We start from the raw sequence: 20,108 nt of genomic DNA, 5'->3' as shown, positions 1-20,108 counted from the left end.
CAAGATGGCAAACAAGAGTGGTTCTTCGGGTAGCTGTGGTAATGGACAAGAGCAGCCTGGCACCACTAAATCTTCACAGCGAAAGAAGAACTGGCAATACAGAAAAGGGCAGAAATACACCAAGTATACACTTGCTGACAGTTTGGCAATACAATGCAGAACTACAGTTACATAACCACAATTATATTTCATAAAGTTTACAGGGGGTGTGGGCAAAAAATCATGATTTTAGGTAGTTAGGTTCATAGGCCACGGACCCAAACTAATTTTTCCCATATGAAGTTCAGTTTAAATTTCGATGATTTGAATTTCACTGTGATTTTTAGGTACATATGTCAATCGAAATTTGAAAAATCACTATATATATATATATATATATATATATCTATCTATTGCCAGACGCCTCAATCCTGTTTGGGGTGGCCACAAACAAATCGCCTCCAAGTCGCCCTGTCCCCCGCCATCTCACTGCCCTGCTCCCAACTCACACCTCCCTTTCTCATATACCTCTCCACCCCATCCCTCCATCTCATCCTTGGCCTCCCCCTCCCTCTTCCCCTCTCAACCTCACTCCTCACTCTCATACACTCTCTTCGTCAGTCTTTCACCCTCCATCCTCTCCACATGGCCAAACCACCTCAGTGTGTTCCTCATAACGCTTCCTATCACATCCACATCAACACCACAACGCTCCTTTATATCCTCATATGTCAGCCTGTCTCTCCATGTGACTCCACAGGCTCCTCTTAAATAACTCATTTCCACTGCTCTAACTCTTGACTTGTGTCCTTCCAACAACGTCCAAGCTTCACTTCTGTACGTTAGAGTTGGTATCACAATACTGTCATGTAGTAACTTTTTCACTTCCATGCTCACTTCCCTGTTTCTTATCACTGCTTTCAAAGAACCAGCAACCTTTCTTCCCTTCTGTACCCTTTCACGCACTTCATCCTCCAAACCTCCATCCTTACTCATCACACTACCCAAGTACTTAAACGTACTCACATTTTCCAATTCCTCACCATCCAACCTCGCTGTACATTCACTGACTTCACCTCTCTCAAAGACCATCACTTTACTTTTCCCTACATTCACATTTAGATTCCATTTCTTACACACTCTCCCAAACTCATCCACCAAGCCTTGCAGCTCCCCTTCGTCTTCACTCAACAACACAGTATCATCTGCAAACAACAGTACAGGGAGTTTCCAAACACTATCCTCTCTCACCAGGGCCACTCCAACATCCACTGCCCTACCTTGTACCTCTTTTATTACCTCATCCATGTAAAGATTGAACAACCATGAAGACATGACACATCCCTGTTTCAACCCAACTTTCAAAGAGAAAAATTCACTTAGTTCACCATCCACATGCACTGCAGCCTTCGCACCATCGTACATACTCTTCACAGCATTCAACAACTTCCCATCTACTCCATATATTCTTAACACTTTCCACAATCCTTGTCTATCCACCCTGTCATATGCTTTCTCCAAATCCATGAAAGCCGCATACAACTTCTTTCCCCTCTCTAGAACCTTTTCCACTAAAAATCTAAGAATGAATATCTGATCTACACAACCTCTTCCCTTCCTAAATCCTCCCTGTTCTTCTCCAACTAATTCCTCTGTTCTTTCTCTAACTCTGTCAATAAGTTTCCTACCATACACTTTTCCTATTATACTAAGAAGACAAATGCCCCTATGATAACCACACACTTCTTTTTCCCCTTTTCCTTTGCACAAGGGAATAATTATACCTGACTTCCAATCCTCCGGGACTCTACCTTTCTCCCAGGCCAATCTGCACATCTTCCACATCCATTCTACTACTATCTCACCCCCATGCTTCAGCATTTCACCACACACTTCATCAATTCCTGGGTCTCTCCCCGATTTAACTTTCTTCATTTCTTCCACAACTTCTATCCTACCGATTTCTTCCTGTCTTCTCACCTCCCTCCTTCTCCCAGCCATTCCCCAGCCACTTATACTCGCATTACTTCCATCCTCTATGTTCAACAATTCCCTAAAGTGTGTATCGGTACACGGCTAGCACTAAATATCGTGCCACCGCTAGCACCAATTTAATGTATCGGTACACGGCTAGCACTAAATATCATGCCACCGCTAGCACCAATAAAATGTATCGTCGCACTGCTGGCCACCAATTTAATGTAGCCGTTATGGAGTAGCAGTTGACTACATATTAAGTGTTCTGCTGTATAGTATAACTAGACCACCGTGTTGGATCGACGACACTGTCTGTAGTACACGTCAGCTACTCGCCGTCACTGCCCGACACTTCCCACCAAAGGTCCTCTGCCACGAGAAGGTGGAAGCTGGTCTGTTATTAAGTGGTAGCGTAAGGTGACAGAAATGAGCAGATTAAATCTCTCTTTATTGGGTACAGAATAATATAACTGCGACCCGAGAGATATGTAAGAGCGATACAACCTCCCTTTAAAACTGTAAAACGGCCTCTGACGCTGTACGCTCACCGAGCCGACTAGGGCGCGGTGCTGAGGTCAGCTAAAAAGTGAGGTGCCGATCATCTTCATATACTCTGGGCTTATGCAAAAAGTAGAGATAAATGACAACTCTACTAGCACATTATACACCTCTATAAAATGGTATTAAGTACATTCACATATACCAACATAATAAATGGTTCCCCAGGACTTTACACTTACGCACTATTCAGATGTCTTTTCACTTCTCCTAACCTTCATTTTATAATTGAAACAGGGTGGCACTTGTGGTCTGCCATCCACCTTCTTCCTATACCACAGCTAACAGCGAAATGATATTTGGTTGTTCATCATTCACACTTCATTACACACTGTTAATTATGACTAAACAGCTTTAAAAATTATTATGTAAAATGTGTGATACTACAACTTCATATGGAAAAAGATGTTGACACCAGAACATCGCTCGGCCACACCATTGACGTCCTCGTTGACATTGTTGTCCTAACTACCGTGTAGCCTAACCAGAGTGTAGGGTAGCTAACTATTCGGGAACATCCACTTGCAATCCTCGAGTACGGGCATGTGGTATCAGTGGGTTCCTTAATTGGCGCCTTAAATAGTAGCCTAAACCACAAACACAGGACAAGACCACAACAAGTAGAAGACCAACGCCAGGACCAAAATAGGAAGGAGAAAGGTATGAAGGAAGATAGGACAGTACATAAGGCTCTAAATCAGTCCTGTTCAGGTGGGAGAGGAAGGTAAGCTCCTTTAATACATGAGACAGCCTGTTCACATTCAAGGAAGTAACAATGAATGAAGGTAAAAAGGGTCATAACTGGGATGAGAAGTTCACTGTCAAAGCTAGATGTTGCTTGCTAGGCAGAACTGCTATCTCTTTACTGTGTAACTCACAAAAATCAGGTGCAACATAGTACCCCTTTACTGTAAGGAATTGATTCTGTGAGGCACAAATCACAGTTACATCCTCTGTCTCAGGAAAGTAAAGTACTGTTTCGCATGAATATGAGCATGGAAAACTGACTTCAACTGAATGGGTTGGAAGGTGCAACGTTGGAGAGCAGAGGAAGTATTTTTGTCCAACAAGGCCCTCTTACACTCCTCTACCTTTAATGGTACGAAGACAAAATGGAAAGCAGGACATACATGGAGATCAAGAAATGAGGCCTTACACTTCTCAAATTCATCCACAGTCGTTTCTGCTACATATTTCTTGTCATCTGAGACAACTAGCACCTCTGGACCCTCTTCAATAACAACAAGTGTATTATTAGCAGTAGCAAAAGGGAAGGAAATGAACCGCCATGCCTGGTATGTTACCATATTCCTCATAGGTACCAATATCAGGATGCCTTCATGGGTCAACTGGGCCTCTAACAATGGGTAATAATATTCCAGTTGACTCAGATCAAAGAGTGGCATAAGTCCATGCTTCCACATAGCTATATCAAGTGCATTTGTTAGTATATTAGTAGGCAACAATAAAGCATTAACCCTGTTCAAACTTGCATCGATTAAGCCGTCCACCATATTGGTTGCATGCTTCTCCAAAGCAGTGGTTGACTCGTCGAGAGCATGTAAGTACTCAGCGAATAACACCAAGTTAGCTAGGGTTGGTAGGTTAATTTGGATGTTGTTCACAAGCTCTACTAGATGGTTGGTAGTCCTAATTATCTCGTTAGCTTTGTTAGTGAACTCATCTAACTGTTTATACACATGCATGATTAATCTATTATTGGCTTTAGCGGCCAGTGTCAAGTCATGCATCTGTCTACCCAATTGCATTACATCCTTATCTAATGCCGTACCAAAGAGTTGTTGAGAGAGGATTCCTAGAAAATCCACAAGTCCTCTCTTAGTACGTGCATGGACATGCTTGGAAAGATCAGAGTGTACGTTATGTAAAGCAACATGCAAGTTAGTGAGCCTGTCGGTGAGCCTGTCTATATGCCTAGTCTGAAGCTCAACAGTTCCATGCAAGGTTCGTTCCAAAGCTTCAGTGTCAGAGTTCGTCAATCGTGGGTTTCGATTAAACGTCTTTCCCACTTCCAACAGTTGCTGTCTGAGATTCGACAAGCCCTTGGAGACCTCCTTGACAATATCTGGCGTTTGGAGATAGCCTTCCATTGGATAGTAGACGCATACTGCATCTTCCAACACTACGACTTCTCCAAGTGGGCTTTTCAGTGCTCCTGGCATTAACGCAGTCGTGTCCATGTCCGATGTCATTCCATAGGTCCACTCCAAGCAACGCACGAGGAGTATGAGCCACAGCCACATTTTTTTTTTTGCAAGAGTAGATACTCCCTTAATCACTCTTGTTGTGGGATCATAGCTTGCTGCGATACTCTTGGTTAGGGACAGGTACGGATGACGACATAGACTGCGACGAAGACAGAGGGCACAACACATCAGACGATAGGCCTAGCTCTTGACTTACTAGTTTGATCCTATCAGTATGTACTGCCTCCTGAGTTCCATTAGCTTCATCCTTTATTCTATAAGTATTTCCACGTACTCGTTCCACAACGGTATGTGGTCCGCGGAACTTAGGTCTGAGCTTGGAAATTCTCTCAGGGTTGTGGATCATGACCTTCTGGCCTGCCTGTAATGTCCTTTCTTGACTACCTTGTGTTGTTTCACCATCATCTCCGCTCTTGAGGCTTTTAATCTTTTCCGTACTTCACTGTGTATACATTGGAATTTCAACAACTATACCTTTGCGTAGTCTTCTTCGTTGTATACTGGAGTAGGAGGTCCAGCCAACAAATCGTAGGGTAAAACTTTCTCTTCTCCATAAAGGATATAGTGAGGAGACTTCCCAGTTGATGAATTTTCTGAGGAGTTGATGGTCGTCGCTACATGTGGTAACCAGTCTTCCCAGTTATCCTCCTGATTTGAGGTTATTACTGGTCTCAAGACTTCCAGTATGTTCCTGTTTGTTCTCTCCACCAGGCCATTGCTCTTAGGACTGTAAGGCGTTACAAAAACTTGCTTTACTCCATACATACGACAGATTTCTTGTAACACCTGGTTACGAAATTCACTGCCATTATCGCTGAGGAATACCTTAGGTGTAGAGTATGGACAAATCACTGAAGTCACAAAGCGTGCGCCACCTCCTCTGAAGTTTTCGTCTGTAAAGGTGCTAAAACAGTGAATCGTGAGAAATGGTCCACTGCCACCAGTACATAACTTGAACCTTGACGACTTCTCGGCAACGCTAAGAGATCAATGGAGACTGTATCCCAGGGTTTTTCCGGTAGAGGATACTCTAAGATGGGAGTCGGAAGTCCCGTCGTTCCTCGTATTTCCGCGCATTTGACACATTGACTGACGTGGGCTTCTATGTCCTTCCTCATGGTCGGCCAATAGTATTTCTTTCTCGCCTCACGTATGCATCTATCGCGACCGGGATACCCGCTTGAGGTACGTCATGAACGAACTGTAGCACGGCTTGCTGTAAGGTAGCAGGAACAACCAACTGATATGCAGTGTCCTTCCCTGGGGGTTGCTTATACAAAAGACCCTGTGATGGAAGTGAGTCATTGGTACTGGGAGTTCAGGTAGACAAGTCTCGTCGCCAGACTCCAAGGCATAGATGACTTGAGACCACATCGCATCATTACGTTGTTCCGCTTTTACGGTGTCTGAAGAATACTCAGCAAGAGCAACATCCTCGGCTATGGTAGCAGCAGTGTTTCTACTCAACGCGTCGGCTACAACTTTTGACGGCCTGGTAAATATCTGACCTCTGGATCAAACTCCACCTTGCCAAACCAACACGCAACCTTACCGTGCAAGTTTTTTCCTTTAAACAAGTCACGTATGGGTGCATGGTCAGTTAAAACAATTATCCGGTAGCCAAAGATAATATCCCGGAAATGTCCTAACGCCCACACGACTGCTAACATCTCCAAATGTGTCGTCGAATAGTTCTTCTCTGGGGGTCTTAATGCCCTACTAGCATACGCTATGGTATGTGTCTTTCCTTGCTCATCCTTCTGCTGTAACACCGCTCCCAGACCCAGACCTGAGACGTCCGTGCACAGATAGAAAGGTTGAGTATACAGGTAACTCGCACGGAACACGTGGGTTTCGTTCCTACCATGCCGTGTTAGGTGCGAAATCGCGTATATTTAAACTACTCCGTATTTTGCTCCCTAGACCCCCCAAATGTGTTGTTTTGCTGTTATCTGTCACTGCTAATCACTAGAAAGCACTTTAAGTGGTTAGAAGGTTTATTAAATGTTATAACTCACAAATACAGTACTCCAGAGCAAAACTTCAACACACAAATACTGTACGTAAACACAAGGAAACATTCCGACGCCGATCATAGGTAATCATATAAATCAGGTTAACTGGTACCAGTGCTTTAACTTACAAGTACATACCAGAACAGTACATATTTAACTTAGAAATGCAGTACTGTGATATCGAATGATTTCAGTACATAATCTGTTAGGAATGGCTGGAAAAAAAAAAAAATGTTATGAATACATCTTCACCTTTTTGATATATGTTTATAGTTTCGAGTTATTTTTTATGTTATCGTTGTGCCCATGCTTGGAAAAGGGAGCGAAAGAGTTGAATTTTCAGTCCTAAATGAGAAAACTGCACGTCCTCCAAGGCTAGACTCTGCCACGGGAGAATAAAGTGGAGGGTCAGTCCGATTAGCAATAAGGAAGTTGTGTCACAACTTCCAGCTCCCACACCACGAGAATGGCTAAAAATAGAATCGTAATGCAGTTTCAGAACTAACAATAATCTAATTATTACGAATACAGATACAAAGCAGAAATAAATACGTTTACAGACGGGGAAAACGTACTTCTTCTGTTGTAACATGTTCATCTTTCTCTATCATTTTACGTTCATCTTTATCATTTTACTTTGTTATTTTCGCAATATATATTGCTGTCTCATAAACAGGGTGGTTGTTTGTGTTTTGCAAGGGAGGAAAAAGGTTGTATTTTCTGTCTGGGTCGAGATAATGGGTGTAACTATGTGTGGTTAGGCATGGCCACAAGCGAAAAAATCATACATCCACTCATCACGATAGCAGGTGGTGAACTGACAGATGATACATGAGAGGGTGAAGTCAAGGTCAGTCTCATGTCCCAGATTTTCGTTCACTTCCCGAAAGTTTTCACAGTTTTCTACAAGTTGCAATGCATCAAATGATCCAAACCATTACAGCAAACCTGAGCAAATAGGTAAAGATACCAAGACAAAAATGTATTTTTCTGTTATTATAAGTCTTTAACGAACAAACAAAAATGGCAATATTCCGATGCCAATCGTGGGTAATCACATAAATCAGGTTAACTGGTTACAAGGCTTTATTTAATGCTTTAATTGCTTACAAGTACATACCAGAAAAGTAAATATTTAACTTACAAATACAGTACTGTAGAAAAGCAGTACAGTAAGAGTTTAACGAACAAACAAAAAAAGCAATATTCCGACGCCGATCATGGGTAATCATATAATTCGGGTTAACTGGTTACAAGGCTTTATTTAATGATTTAACTTTATTTAAGTGCTTACAAGTACAGTACATACGAGAACAGTAAATATTTAACTTACAAATACTGAACAGTACTGTGGAAAAAACGAACAAATAAAAAAGGCAATATTCTGACGCATATCAGGTAAACTGGTTATAAGACTTTATTTCTTGCTTTAACGTTATTTAATAGTACTTTAAGTTGCACATAAACTTATCAGAACAGTACAGTACTGTAAATATTTAACTTACAAATACTGTGCTACTGTACTCGGGAATGTCTCACTCACTGAATAATTTCCCGCCTAGATCATCACATAATCAAAACAAACCGCGCGCTGCGGTGACGTTCGAGGATTTGATCTTTTAAAGGCCTCTCCTGCGTTAATTTGTAGTTTTAATAATGGTTTTTTAATCTTACGTTGTCTTATATGTATCCCAGCCCTTACCGTGTATAATTGCGAGCGCGTTCCGTGAGATCGTGTTCCGTGCGAGTTACCTGTAATCAGGAAACGCTAATACGGGTGTTTCTGACATGGCTTGTTTGAGCTCGTTGAAGCTTTTCTCTTCCGAGGGTCCCCATTTCCATGCAGCGTCCTTCTTAAGTAGCGTCGTTAAAGGTGATGCTATGATGGCATACCTGTGGACAAAACTCCTATAAAAGCCAGTGAGGCATAGGAACGATCTTATCTGATCCTTGTTCTGTGGTGTAGGAAAATTTATTAGGTCATCTAGATACGCTAAGACGTCTTGCCCTAACATCTCGCCAAACAATTGGTTTATCATCCGCTGAAATGTTGAGATGTAACTACAGGAGAGATCACCGGCACGTCGTCGACTGCCTTATGGGGGCACCATAGCACATCAAGTCGCCTATACAACCATCTCTGAGCTTAACTGCGCCACCACTCATATTTGTGATGAAGAGGGGCGTCTTCTGGTCTTGGCCAACGCTAGTCAGAGTCGATTCCAGCGACAATGCCTTATGTTGTCTCAGTTAAGCATGCTACATCAGTTCCCACCGACACATCAGGTACTCGGACAGGAATTTTACAGACAGTTCGACTGGGTAAGTGGTGATTACCACTCACTATAGCCCTGACTTTCTTCCAGTCCATACCCTCCGCTTCGTGTGCATCCGGGGACTCCCTTGACGCTTCACTTGTCGGGGTCACAACTGGTTGGACGGCTCCTGATTGGATGCCAGTTCCAGTTCGTGTCGCTGAGGGATTAAGGCCTACAAACTCTTTCCCATTAAAGGAAATGGAATGTCTTTGAGGGTGCATGGTCCAGCCCATCAGCTGGCAGAGGAAAATCCTCAACCACATAAAACGTAGCACGTAACACAGGAGATCGTTTATCTGCCCTCAGTGTCAATGGCACCTGGCTTACAATCTTCATTCTACTCCCTGTCACACCTGTCAACATTACATCAGGTGGTGATAATGTCCAGTTTGTTAGAGGCATTTCACTTTTAAGTCTTTCCAGCGCTATACTAGAAATAATGTTTGTACATGCCCCTGTATCTACGATCAGGGACACTTGGCCTTTCCCTATGATCCAAGGAATAGATAATAAGTCCACCTTAGTAATAGCTGCCACACACGCATCGATGGATTGTACTATTTTAATTACTTTTGCGCGCGGCCCTGAGCTTCCCCCGAACTAGGTGGGTTCCCTAGTTTCTTCCTCTTTTCAATGACAAAGGGGCAACAGTCCGTTTCATAAGGACAGTGCCCATGTATGACACACCATCTTTTCACCTCTGGCTTAACAGCCTTGGTCCTTTGCTGTGGAGAACTAGTAGCTGTATCTCTCCAGCCCGAAGTTTGCAAGGCTTTGCTAGCTTCTGCATAGCATATGCCTGCCTTCGCCAAAGCCTGACTTTCAGTACAGTTAGGATGCTGCTGTACTATATCAGTAGCCAGATTAGGTACAGGTATCTGCCACAAAGGAGGAGGGTTAGTCTGACTTTGCACGCCCATATTGTTAGTCATGCCCCAGGTATTTGGATAAGGACCCTGGGTTTACATGCCAATATTAGTATTCATGCCCCATTGATTAGGATTCTGGGTTTGCATGTTAGTATTAGTATTCATGCCCCATTGATTAGGATTCTGGGTTTGCATGCTAATACCATCTGTGTTTATACCCCATGCATTTGAATAAGGAACAGAAAATAAATTCTGTCCAAAACCTTGTGGTGTACTGAAAACATCTGAAGTACACACAGGTATGTGAGTGGTTGTAACACTATAAGTAATGACTGGATTTTGTATATCCTGAGTGACCAAAGGTACTGTTGTAGTCTCAACTTCCACAGTCTCCTCACTAGGATTACCCTCATTAGCAAGACTAGTGGCCATTTTGGATCTAACTGATTGCTCTGGGACTGTTGAATAAGTATGACAGAACGCAAATGCAAAACGTTCAAATCCTCATCCTGTCCTTCAGAAATATCCTCATCACCTTGATCCTCAATATGTCCTTCACTCATTTAATATGTCTGAGCACTTTTATTTGATGTATCAGACCACTCATGAAATTCTGAGTCTAGTGGGATTAATCTCTATTTCCCTAATTCCACGTCCCCACTTTTCACTGTATCCATCCAACCTTGCCAGTAATATTCCCCTCCCAGTTACAGGAAGATAAACTGACATAAAAAAGGATAGTTATGGTAAGTGACAGAACGGGACACATATAAAATACAGAGAAAGTATATTTATTTCAAGGGAATTCTGAGAAATTTTTATTTCCACTCATCAACTAACTAACGTGTGTTGATTCAAGTGTGTGTATGTGTGTGGATTTAATGCATGGACACTACCTAGATATGAAAGTCCAGGATGATGTTCCACATTCCACGTTCCACACTCCACCAGACTCCTCCAACCATACACGACAGCCCGCTCGCTGTGGGAGTTAGCAAGCGACTGGTTCTCCCTGCATCACGCCAGGCAGGACGCCATGACGCGCACACACAGCCCACGCCCGCTCCCCTCGACTGGCCTCGGCCGTCCGTGCCAGTTGCTAGAAGTCGCTAGTTGACCCACTCCTCACCGCACTGGCTTGAACTCCCCTTATCTCGCCTCTTGCACACGAGAGCGAGATTCTTGCCAGTTTGCGTTTGAAGATGGAGATATCTTGCACACCACAGGGCGAGATAACTGCCAGTTTGTGCTTAAGATAGGAATCTCGCACTGGCAGAATAATGGGAGGAATTAATATGCACCACTCCAGTTTATCTGCTCCACTTAACTCACTGGTAATTAGTCCCCTTACAACAGTAGAGTAAGATTTTCTGTTTCACCTTCAGGAACGAGCGATTGCAAGGGTTACTGGTTCACAGCATAAATCCCTTTAGCACGTATCGTATCCCAGCACTGAACACCAATTTAATGTATCGGTACACGGCTAGCACTAAATATCATCCCACCGCTGCCACCAATTTAATGTATCGGTACACGGCTAGCACTAAATATCGTGCCACCACTAGCACCAATTTAATGTATCGATACACGGCTAGCACTAAATATCGTGCCACCGCTAGCACCAATAAAATATATCGTCGCACTGCTGGCCACCAATTTAATGTAGCCGTTATGGAGTAGCAGTTGACTCCATATTAAGTGTTCTGCTGTATAGTATAACTAGACCACCGTGTTGGATCGACGACACTGTCTGTAGTACACGTCAGCTACTCGCCGTCACTGCCCGACACTTCCCACCAAAGGTCCTCTGCCACAAGAAGGTGGAAGCTGGTCTGTTATTAAGTGGTAGCGTAAGGTGACAGAAATGAGCAGATTAAATCTCTCTATATTGGGTACAGAATAATATAATTGCGACCCGAGAGATATGTAAGAGCGATACAACCTCCCTTTAAAACTGTAAAACGGCCTCTGACGCTGTACGCTCACCGAGCCGACTAGGGCGCGGTGCTGAGGTCAGCTAAAATGTGAGGTGCCGATCATCTTCATATACTCTGGGCTTATGCAAAAAGTAGAGATAAATGACAACTCTACTAGCACATTATACACCTCTATAAAATGGTATTAAGTACATTCACATATACCAACATAATAAATGGTTCCCCAGGACTTTACACTTACGCAGTATTCAGATGTCTTTTCACTTCTCCTAACCTTCATTTTATAATTGAAACAGGGTGGCACTTGTGGTCTGCCATCCACCTTTTTCCTATACCACAGCTAACAGCGAAATGATATTTGGTTGTTCATCATTCACACTTCATTACACACTGTTAATTATGACTAAACAGCTTTAAAAATTATTATGTAAAATGTGTGATACTACAACTTCATATGGAAAAAGATGTTGACACCAGAACAAGTGTTCTCTCCATCTGCTCACTTTTTCTCCCTTCTCCACTAGTAATCTACCATTTTTATCTTTCACTCCCCTGCTAACTTCACTTCCACCCTGTCTTACTCTTTTCACCTCTTTCCAGAACATTTTCTTACAGTCCCTCCACTTTACACTCAAATTCCTTCCAAATTCCTCATCCACTCTCTTCTTACTCTCTCTTACTAATCTTTTCACCTCTCTCTTTCTTTCTACATATAACTCTCTCTTCCGCCTCTCAACTTCTTCCACGCCCCTATTTCTCATCCATTCATTGTATGCTTTCTTCTTTTGTGCCACAGCCTGTCTCACCTCTTCAGTCCACCACGCTGTTCCTTGCACCCCCCTCCGTCTTCTCTTCCACACACCACATCACATGCTGCACATATTTCTTCTGTAAATATCCTACACACACCTTCCACGTCTCTCATCTGCTCCAATTCATATTTGCCCAATCGTTTCTCCACTTCTCTCTTATACTCTGCCTTTTTCTCATCCTCTTGTAACCTTTCCACTCTCCTTGCAACTACTCCTTCCTCTTGTCTTTCCCTTCTTCTGTTCCTCCATCTCACTTGAATTCTAATTCTGGCCACCACCAAGTAGTGGTCAGAAAGTCCACTCCCCCAACCTCTATAAACTCTTGCATCCATTACACATCTTCGCATCCTTTCATCCACACACACATAATCAATCATTGCCTTCCTTTCATTCACTTCACCACCCACCCTTCTCATCACTTGCCATGTATACCTGTGGATCATTTTATGCCTGAAGAGGGTATTGGCTATCACCACCCCCCTCCCAGCACAAATGTCCACTAACGCACTGCCATTCTCATCTATCTCAGCAGGCACACTCCACTCACCAACTATTCCATCCACCTGCACATTCCCAAATTTACCATTCATATCACCAGTCAAAAACACTCTCTCATTCCTTCCAAACTTTTCCATGCACACTTCTACATTTGTCCAGAACTCTTCTCTCACTCTTCTAGCACGATCTTCCGTTGGCACATACACACACACAATCGCCCACATTTGTATTCCAACTTTCAACTTTACCCACACATCCTTGACCCAACTGATCTATACTGTCTTATGCTTTTCTTCCATCTTTTACTCACAACTATACATACTCCTTCCTTTGCCCTCTCATTCTCACCTACTCCTGCACATATACCCCATCCATACTCCCATTCTCTCACACTTTCTCCTCTCCATTTTGTTTCAGTAATTCCACATACATCCACTTTCGGACCCTCAAGCACCTGGACAATCTCTCTCTCTGTCTTTCACCTCATCATATACATACATATATATATATGTATGTATATGTATATATATATATACAACGGCCATACCACGTTGAGTACACCGCTTCTCGTCCGATCAGCAAAGTTAAGCAACGTTGGGTCTGGATGGGTGACCGCCTGGGAACACCAGATGCTGTTGGCATAACATTCTCCCTACGTGTTAAGTGGGGTTGGTGGAGGATTAGTGCCCCTCCCTGTAAAACAATTAACTCCAAGCCCTTGGCCACCCCGTTTGGGATACATGACATCTGGCTGGCTGGCATATATATATTTATATATATATATATATATATATATATATATATATATATATATATATATATATATATACATATATATATATATATATACATATATATATATATATATATATATATATATATATATATATATATATATATATATATATATATAAGTAATCCCTCTAATATCCGAACACCCGATATCCGAACATCCCCACTAACCGGACATAATCGTCCTGGGATCCAATATTCCCAAAATGGGCCAAAAACCTCAAAAAATTCGACAAAAATCTGACTTTTTTTCCCACCCGTAATTTGAAATTCCCACGTGGCGCCGAACAGCTGTTACACCATGGTCCCTTCACCCCTTCCTTCCTCCCCCCTCTCCCCTGTCAGGGTTGCCATTTGGTATTTTTCATTACCAAGTGTGGGCCAATTTGGTAATGAAAAATTCGTTTGGTAATGAATCAGAATAATGCATTACCAAATGGATTTTTCACATGTATGAGGATACACAGGATGGAGATGGTGGATTGTTTGCTCTATCTGATTAATTTGGTAGCCTGTATAGCGTGATAATAATCAACATGCTGTTAATTATAAGAGGAGTGATTACATGTATTTCCACTTGTGTATATAATTAGTGAAGAATAGATGGTAGCTTTACGAATTTGGTAATGCAAATTGAGGAGTTTGGTAATGTGGCCGTTGCGATCTGGCAACTCTGTTACCCCTCCATCATCAGCAGTCACAGCCTAAATCCGATCGAGAGCAGTGCTTATAGCAGTGCAAGCCACAGGTGCATGTTTTTTGTGAATGAACAGTGAATAAACTGCAATACCTCGACACTGGAACACACGGGAATTTACAGTGTTGTGCAGAGTTAAGAAACTAGAATTTAGAGTACAGAGGATTAACTGTGGACTGCAAACTGGCGGTTCAAACCAGTCCAGGAGCCAGGGATTTGTAAGTACCCAGAATGTTTAATATTGTATAAACTCACCTTTGAAGCCTCATTTTATGGTTCTTTTGCATTTATTTCAGTCTTTTATGTCCCTTATTGGTGTGATTTGGGTCTTAAATAGGTGCAATGCATGTCCAGAGGAAGTTGTATAGGTGTTTTTCTGAGTTAGGGTCCATAAGTATAAGTCCAGGAGGCTGGGGCCCAACATCCGGACAGGATCACTATCCGGACATGCCTTTGGCTCTATTACGTCAGATATTGGAGGGATTACTGTATATATATGTATATATATATATATATATATATATATATATATATATTTAACCCCTACACTGTGGGCATGTTTACCGATGTTTTGCGTGTGCCGCAGGGTTATTCGGGCTCCGACACACTCTCAAAAAATATTTGCCAAAAATCAGTTATTAGTCCTAGAATATTAAAATTACATATGCTTATGGCACATACCTTCAGCTTTCTCCTGGGGTGTTTGTTGAGCCTTCGTCGGTTACCGTAGGACTTGTGGAGACCTCTTAAGTTCGGTAACGAAGTCTCCACTTTACACTTCCCAACAACCCGTAATATGATTACCACAGCCAGATATTAACACTATAAACACTACTCTATGATTTTCAAGTAGTTTGGGATCCATACTCCAAAAAAAAAACAACTGTGAAAGCAATGAAAATTTCGAGCGCGTCTGACCGTCGCACTTGCGCTAGTTCGCTCTTGGTACTCTGTCATTTATTAATCATAAAACTCCTCACACTTTATATTTCTATTACTATATAACACTTATATATATCTACAGTCTTTATCCATAAGTTTCCTTCAGTAGTATTAGTTTATTGTCACTGTAGGGATTCAATTTCTTTCAGTAAAATACGTAGCATTCACTTTCTCGTCCCGTATACTAGCATTGAGAGTGAATGTCACTTTCAATTTCCCTCTCATAACTCATAGTATTCAGACATGCTAGAGTGAAACTTTCACTTTCATTACTCCTAGGGTATATACTCGTATTCTTATAATGCTACTCATTTGCATTTCTGTTTACGTTCTCTATTATATTTACGTTATTTACATTTCTATTTTATTTACACTGTGTTATGCACTGTCACTTGAAGTAATTTATAAAACTATTTTCCACTGTTCACGTATATTTACATTCATTACTTTCACTTGCTGTTTACACATTATTTACAATTCCACTTGCACTGTTTTACTCAATAGAAAGATCGTAGTTACTCTTTTATCAATTGTCAGCCCTTTACCTCTTTCTACATGAGGTTTAGTAGGGGGTAAAGGTCACAGGGTCATTTGCATGGGGATGAAAAGTCCCTGAAGCTAGCAAGAGCGAACAGACGTACCCCCACACTGGAAGATGAGAGTGAACTGGTAAGGGTGGGCCGGGGTGGAGGCCTACCTAGGGAAATCAGTACTGCCAACGTTTAGCCTCTTGACACAGCTATTTATAGCACTGAAATGATTGGCAGGAAATCTAGACAATACATTATAAATTAGGTAGTTCCAGGTGAATGTAAGTATCACTTAGGCTTCTCCCCTCCCTCGTTATATGTATATTTATTACGAAAATAGATTATACGGCATATTTCAAGGGGAAATAAACAGCAAAAATTAGCGAATGAGTGCACGTGAAGTGTTGTCAGGTGATAATTAGCCAATTCCAGGTGTATGGCACTCTCACTTACCTTATTTCTTTCTTGTATATATTATTTGGTATAAGAATAGGGCATAGGGCTTATTTCAATGGATGAAATCAGTGAAAAATTCCAGGGAAGATTTACTTAACATAGCATGGCCAGGCAGGTGAGAGGATGGGGTAATGGAGGGGGGGTAGGGAGGGGAGTCAAGAACGGGGAGAAATGGCTAAATTGTCAACAATGGATGGGAGTACAGTTGAGATTAGGAGTGCTGACTAGTGTTGGACATTGGCAGTACTGATAGATGATACAAGCCCCCACTTGGAAGCCCGGGTGAATTCAAAATAACATGGAATCACAAAAGCGACGCCCCGCGGTATGATCCCTTGCTCCCAAGCGTCACGAAAGTGACGCCCCGCGGTTAAGGGGTTAATGACCGGCAAACCCATCAGTCTCTTTAATCCATTGGAGCCCGGTGTCCAGGGTAATGGACAGAACTGGGACTTCTCTAGTCTTTATAAAGTAGGGAATCCCTGGGTAGGGACCTATGAGCTTCGCGACGATGAGCCGATAGGCGGAGGGCGGTACACTTAGTGCCCTCCCAGTGCTATGCCTCGCCCGGCACCCCTGGGATTCAGTGGGTTAATGACCGGCAAACCCGACTCGATCGAAAGCCTTAGAGATGTCAATTGCAATGGCAAAGCTTTCGCCAAAGTTCCAAAAGGAGGATGACCAGGAGTCTGAATGGTAGGTGAGAAGATCGCCAGTGAAGCATCCCAGATGGAACCCATACTGATGATCAGAAAGAAGGTTGTGATAGGAAAGATGCTTTAAAATTTTTTTTATCAAGAATTGACTCGAAAACTTTTGAGATACAGAATGTTAAAGCAATTGGACGATAGTTAGAGGGTTGGGAATGGTCACCCTTCTTTGGGACTGGTTGAATGAGAGCAAACTTCCAGCCAGAAGGAAAAGTACAAGTTGATAGACAAAGACGAAAGAGTTTGCCTAGGCAGGGTGTAAGCACAGAAGCACAGTTCTTGAGGACAACAGGAGGGACTCCATCAGGCCCATATACCTTATTAGTACTGAGGCCTGTGATGGCTATTTATTTAGTGACAGATATTCGTGATGATGAATAAATCTGTTTCCACAAGTGGCAAATCAGTGTCAAATCATTACCATATCCATGCTGCATGTTTTCACAAACCTACCAGTATTATGCAATTGAATTTTCTCATTGATACTAAGAGAAAACTAAGAAAGTGGGAAACTTTGCTAAAAGAACACAGTAGGCTTTTAAAACACAAAATACTATCGTATTATTGTAAAAAAAAAAAAAAAAGCAAGAGAGTGCATCAGAAAGAAAAGTAATCTTCAGAGGCGATTTTCTATAAAAGGGAATATTGCACATTCGCCTGTTTGTGAAAACGCTGACAGTATGAGGGTGCTAAGGCTGCAGTGCATGTGGATAGTGAACTGAGTGAATTTTTCTATTTAAAGGTTGGATTGAAACAGGGATGTGTCATGTCTCCATGCTTGTTTAATCTGTACATGGATGGGCTTATAAAAGAGATGCAAGGTTGGGCAGTGGATGTTGGAGTGGCCTTAATGAGAGAGGGCAATGTTTGGAAACTCCCTGTACTGTTGTTTGCAGATGATTCTGTGTTGTTAAGTGAAGATGAAGGGGAGGTGCAAAGCTTGGTGGATGAGTTTGGGAGAGTGTGTAAGAAATGGAATTTAAAAGTGAAAATAGGGAAGAGTAAAGTGATGGTCTTCGAGAGAAGCGATGTCGGTGAATGTACAGTGACGTCAGATGGGGAGAAAATGGAAAATGTGAGTATGTTTAAGTACTTGGGTAGTGTGATGAGTGAGGATGGAAGTTTGGAGGGTGAAGTGCTTGAAAGAGTTCAGCAAGGACGAGAGGTTGCTGGTTCCTTGAAAGCAATGATAAGAAACAGGGAAGTGAGCATGGAAGTGAAAAAGTTACTACATGACAGTATTGTGATACCAACTGTAACGTATGGAAGTGAGGCTTGGACCTTGTTGGAGGGACATAAGTCAAGAGTGAGAGCAGTGGAAATGAGTTATTTAAGAGGAGCATGTGGAGTCACATGGAAAGACAGACTGACAAATGAGGATGTGAAAGAGCATTGTTGTGTTGATGTGGATGTGATAAGAAGCGTTAGGAGAAACACACTGAGGTGATTTGGTCATGTGGAGAGGATGGTGAGTGAGAGACTGGCGAGGAGAGTGTATGTGATTGAGGTGGAGGGGGAGAGAGGGAGGGGGAGGTCAAGGATGAGATGGAGGGATGGAGTGGAGAGGTATATGAGGGAGGGGGGTGTGAGCTGGGAACAGGACAGTGAAATGGCAGGGAACAGGGCGATGTGGAGGCAATTTGGTTGTGGCCACCCCGTATGGGATTAAGGTGTCTGGCAATCGATAGATAGAATTATGTTGTTGCTTTTCTCAGTCACTTTCTGTAGATATCTAACCATGTCTGACAACACCTCCTGGTGTGTGTGTGTTCTTACCTAATTGTTCTTACCTAATTGTATCTTTACAGAAATGAGTCAAGCTCGTACTGTCCCGTGTCTTAAACCATATTTATCGTACATATCCTTAAATTTGTGAATTGTTTTGGCACACACTATTTCATTCGGTAGTGCATTCCACTGATCAATTGCTCTGTTTGGGAAACTGAATTTCCTTACATCTTTATCACCTCTCTTCTTATGCAGTTTTTTGCAGTGTCCTCTTGCTGATGCTTCTCCTTATGTTAAGTAATCATTTATGTCTATTTTCTCCTTCCCTGATATGCACTTATATAGCATTATCATGTCACCTCTTTTCCTTCTCTCCTGTAGTGTTGGTAGATTCAGTTTATTTAGTCTTTCTTCGTAGCTTAGGTCCCTTAAGCTTGGTATCCATCTTGTAGCGGCCCTTTGAACTTTTTCAATCTTGTCTATGTGTTTTTTGAGATGAGGACTCCAGACTATTGATGCATATTCCAGGGTTGGTCTAATGAATGATGTTATTATCCTTCTTAGCATGTCTTCATTTCTGTATGTGAATGCTATTCTCATATTTGCAAGCAGTGTATACATGTTCCGTACCTTCTCGCTGATGTGGTCAGCCGGAGATAATCTGTTATTGATAATCACACCTAGGTCTTTCTCTCTTTCTGATGTGTATAGGGTTTTATTTCCTAACTTATAATCCCAATCAGGTCTTTTTCCACTTTTACCAAACTTGATTACATGACACTTGTCCACATTGAATTCCATTTGGCATGTATTACTTCATTCATGAAGTTTATTTAATTTTTCTTGTAGCTCTTTACAAGAGTCTGTGTTAGTAATTCTCCTTTGTATTTTTGCATCATCTGCAAACATATTCAGATAGCTCTCATTTCCAGTGTTACTGTTTATATCATTTATATACACTAAAAACATGATTGGTGCCAGCACTGAACCCTGTGGTACTCCACTAGTCACTTCTTTCCATGATGAGTAGTTTCCTCTTAGTACTGTCCTCATTTCTCTTTT

The 20,108-nt window shown here is 42.1% G+C and overlaps 1 protein-coding gene across 1 annotated transcript in view; it reads left to right on the top strand.

The window, feature by feature from the left end:
• LOC145402916 (heparan-alpha-glucosaminide N-acetyltransferase-like) overlaps positions 1 to 20,108 on the top strand; it is a 609,963-nt gene that overhangs the window by 270,092 nt on the left and 319,763 nt on the right. The gene's annotated exons all lie outside the window — the stretch shown is intronic.

The sequence above is a fragment of the Coenobita brevimanus genome, chromosome 59, assembly GCF_032717465.1.
Source record: "Coenobita brevimanus isolate Jiangsu-jjx chromosome 59, ASM3271746v2, whole genome shotgun sequence".
NCBI lineage: Eukaryota > Metazoa > Arthropoda > Malacostraca > Decapoda > Coenobitidae > Coenobita > Coenobita brevimanus.
This window is presented reverse-complemented; position numbering and strand designations above follow the sequence as displayed.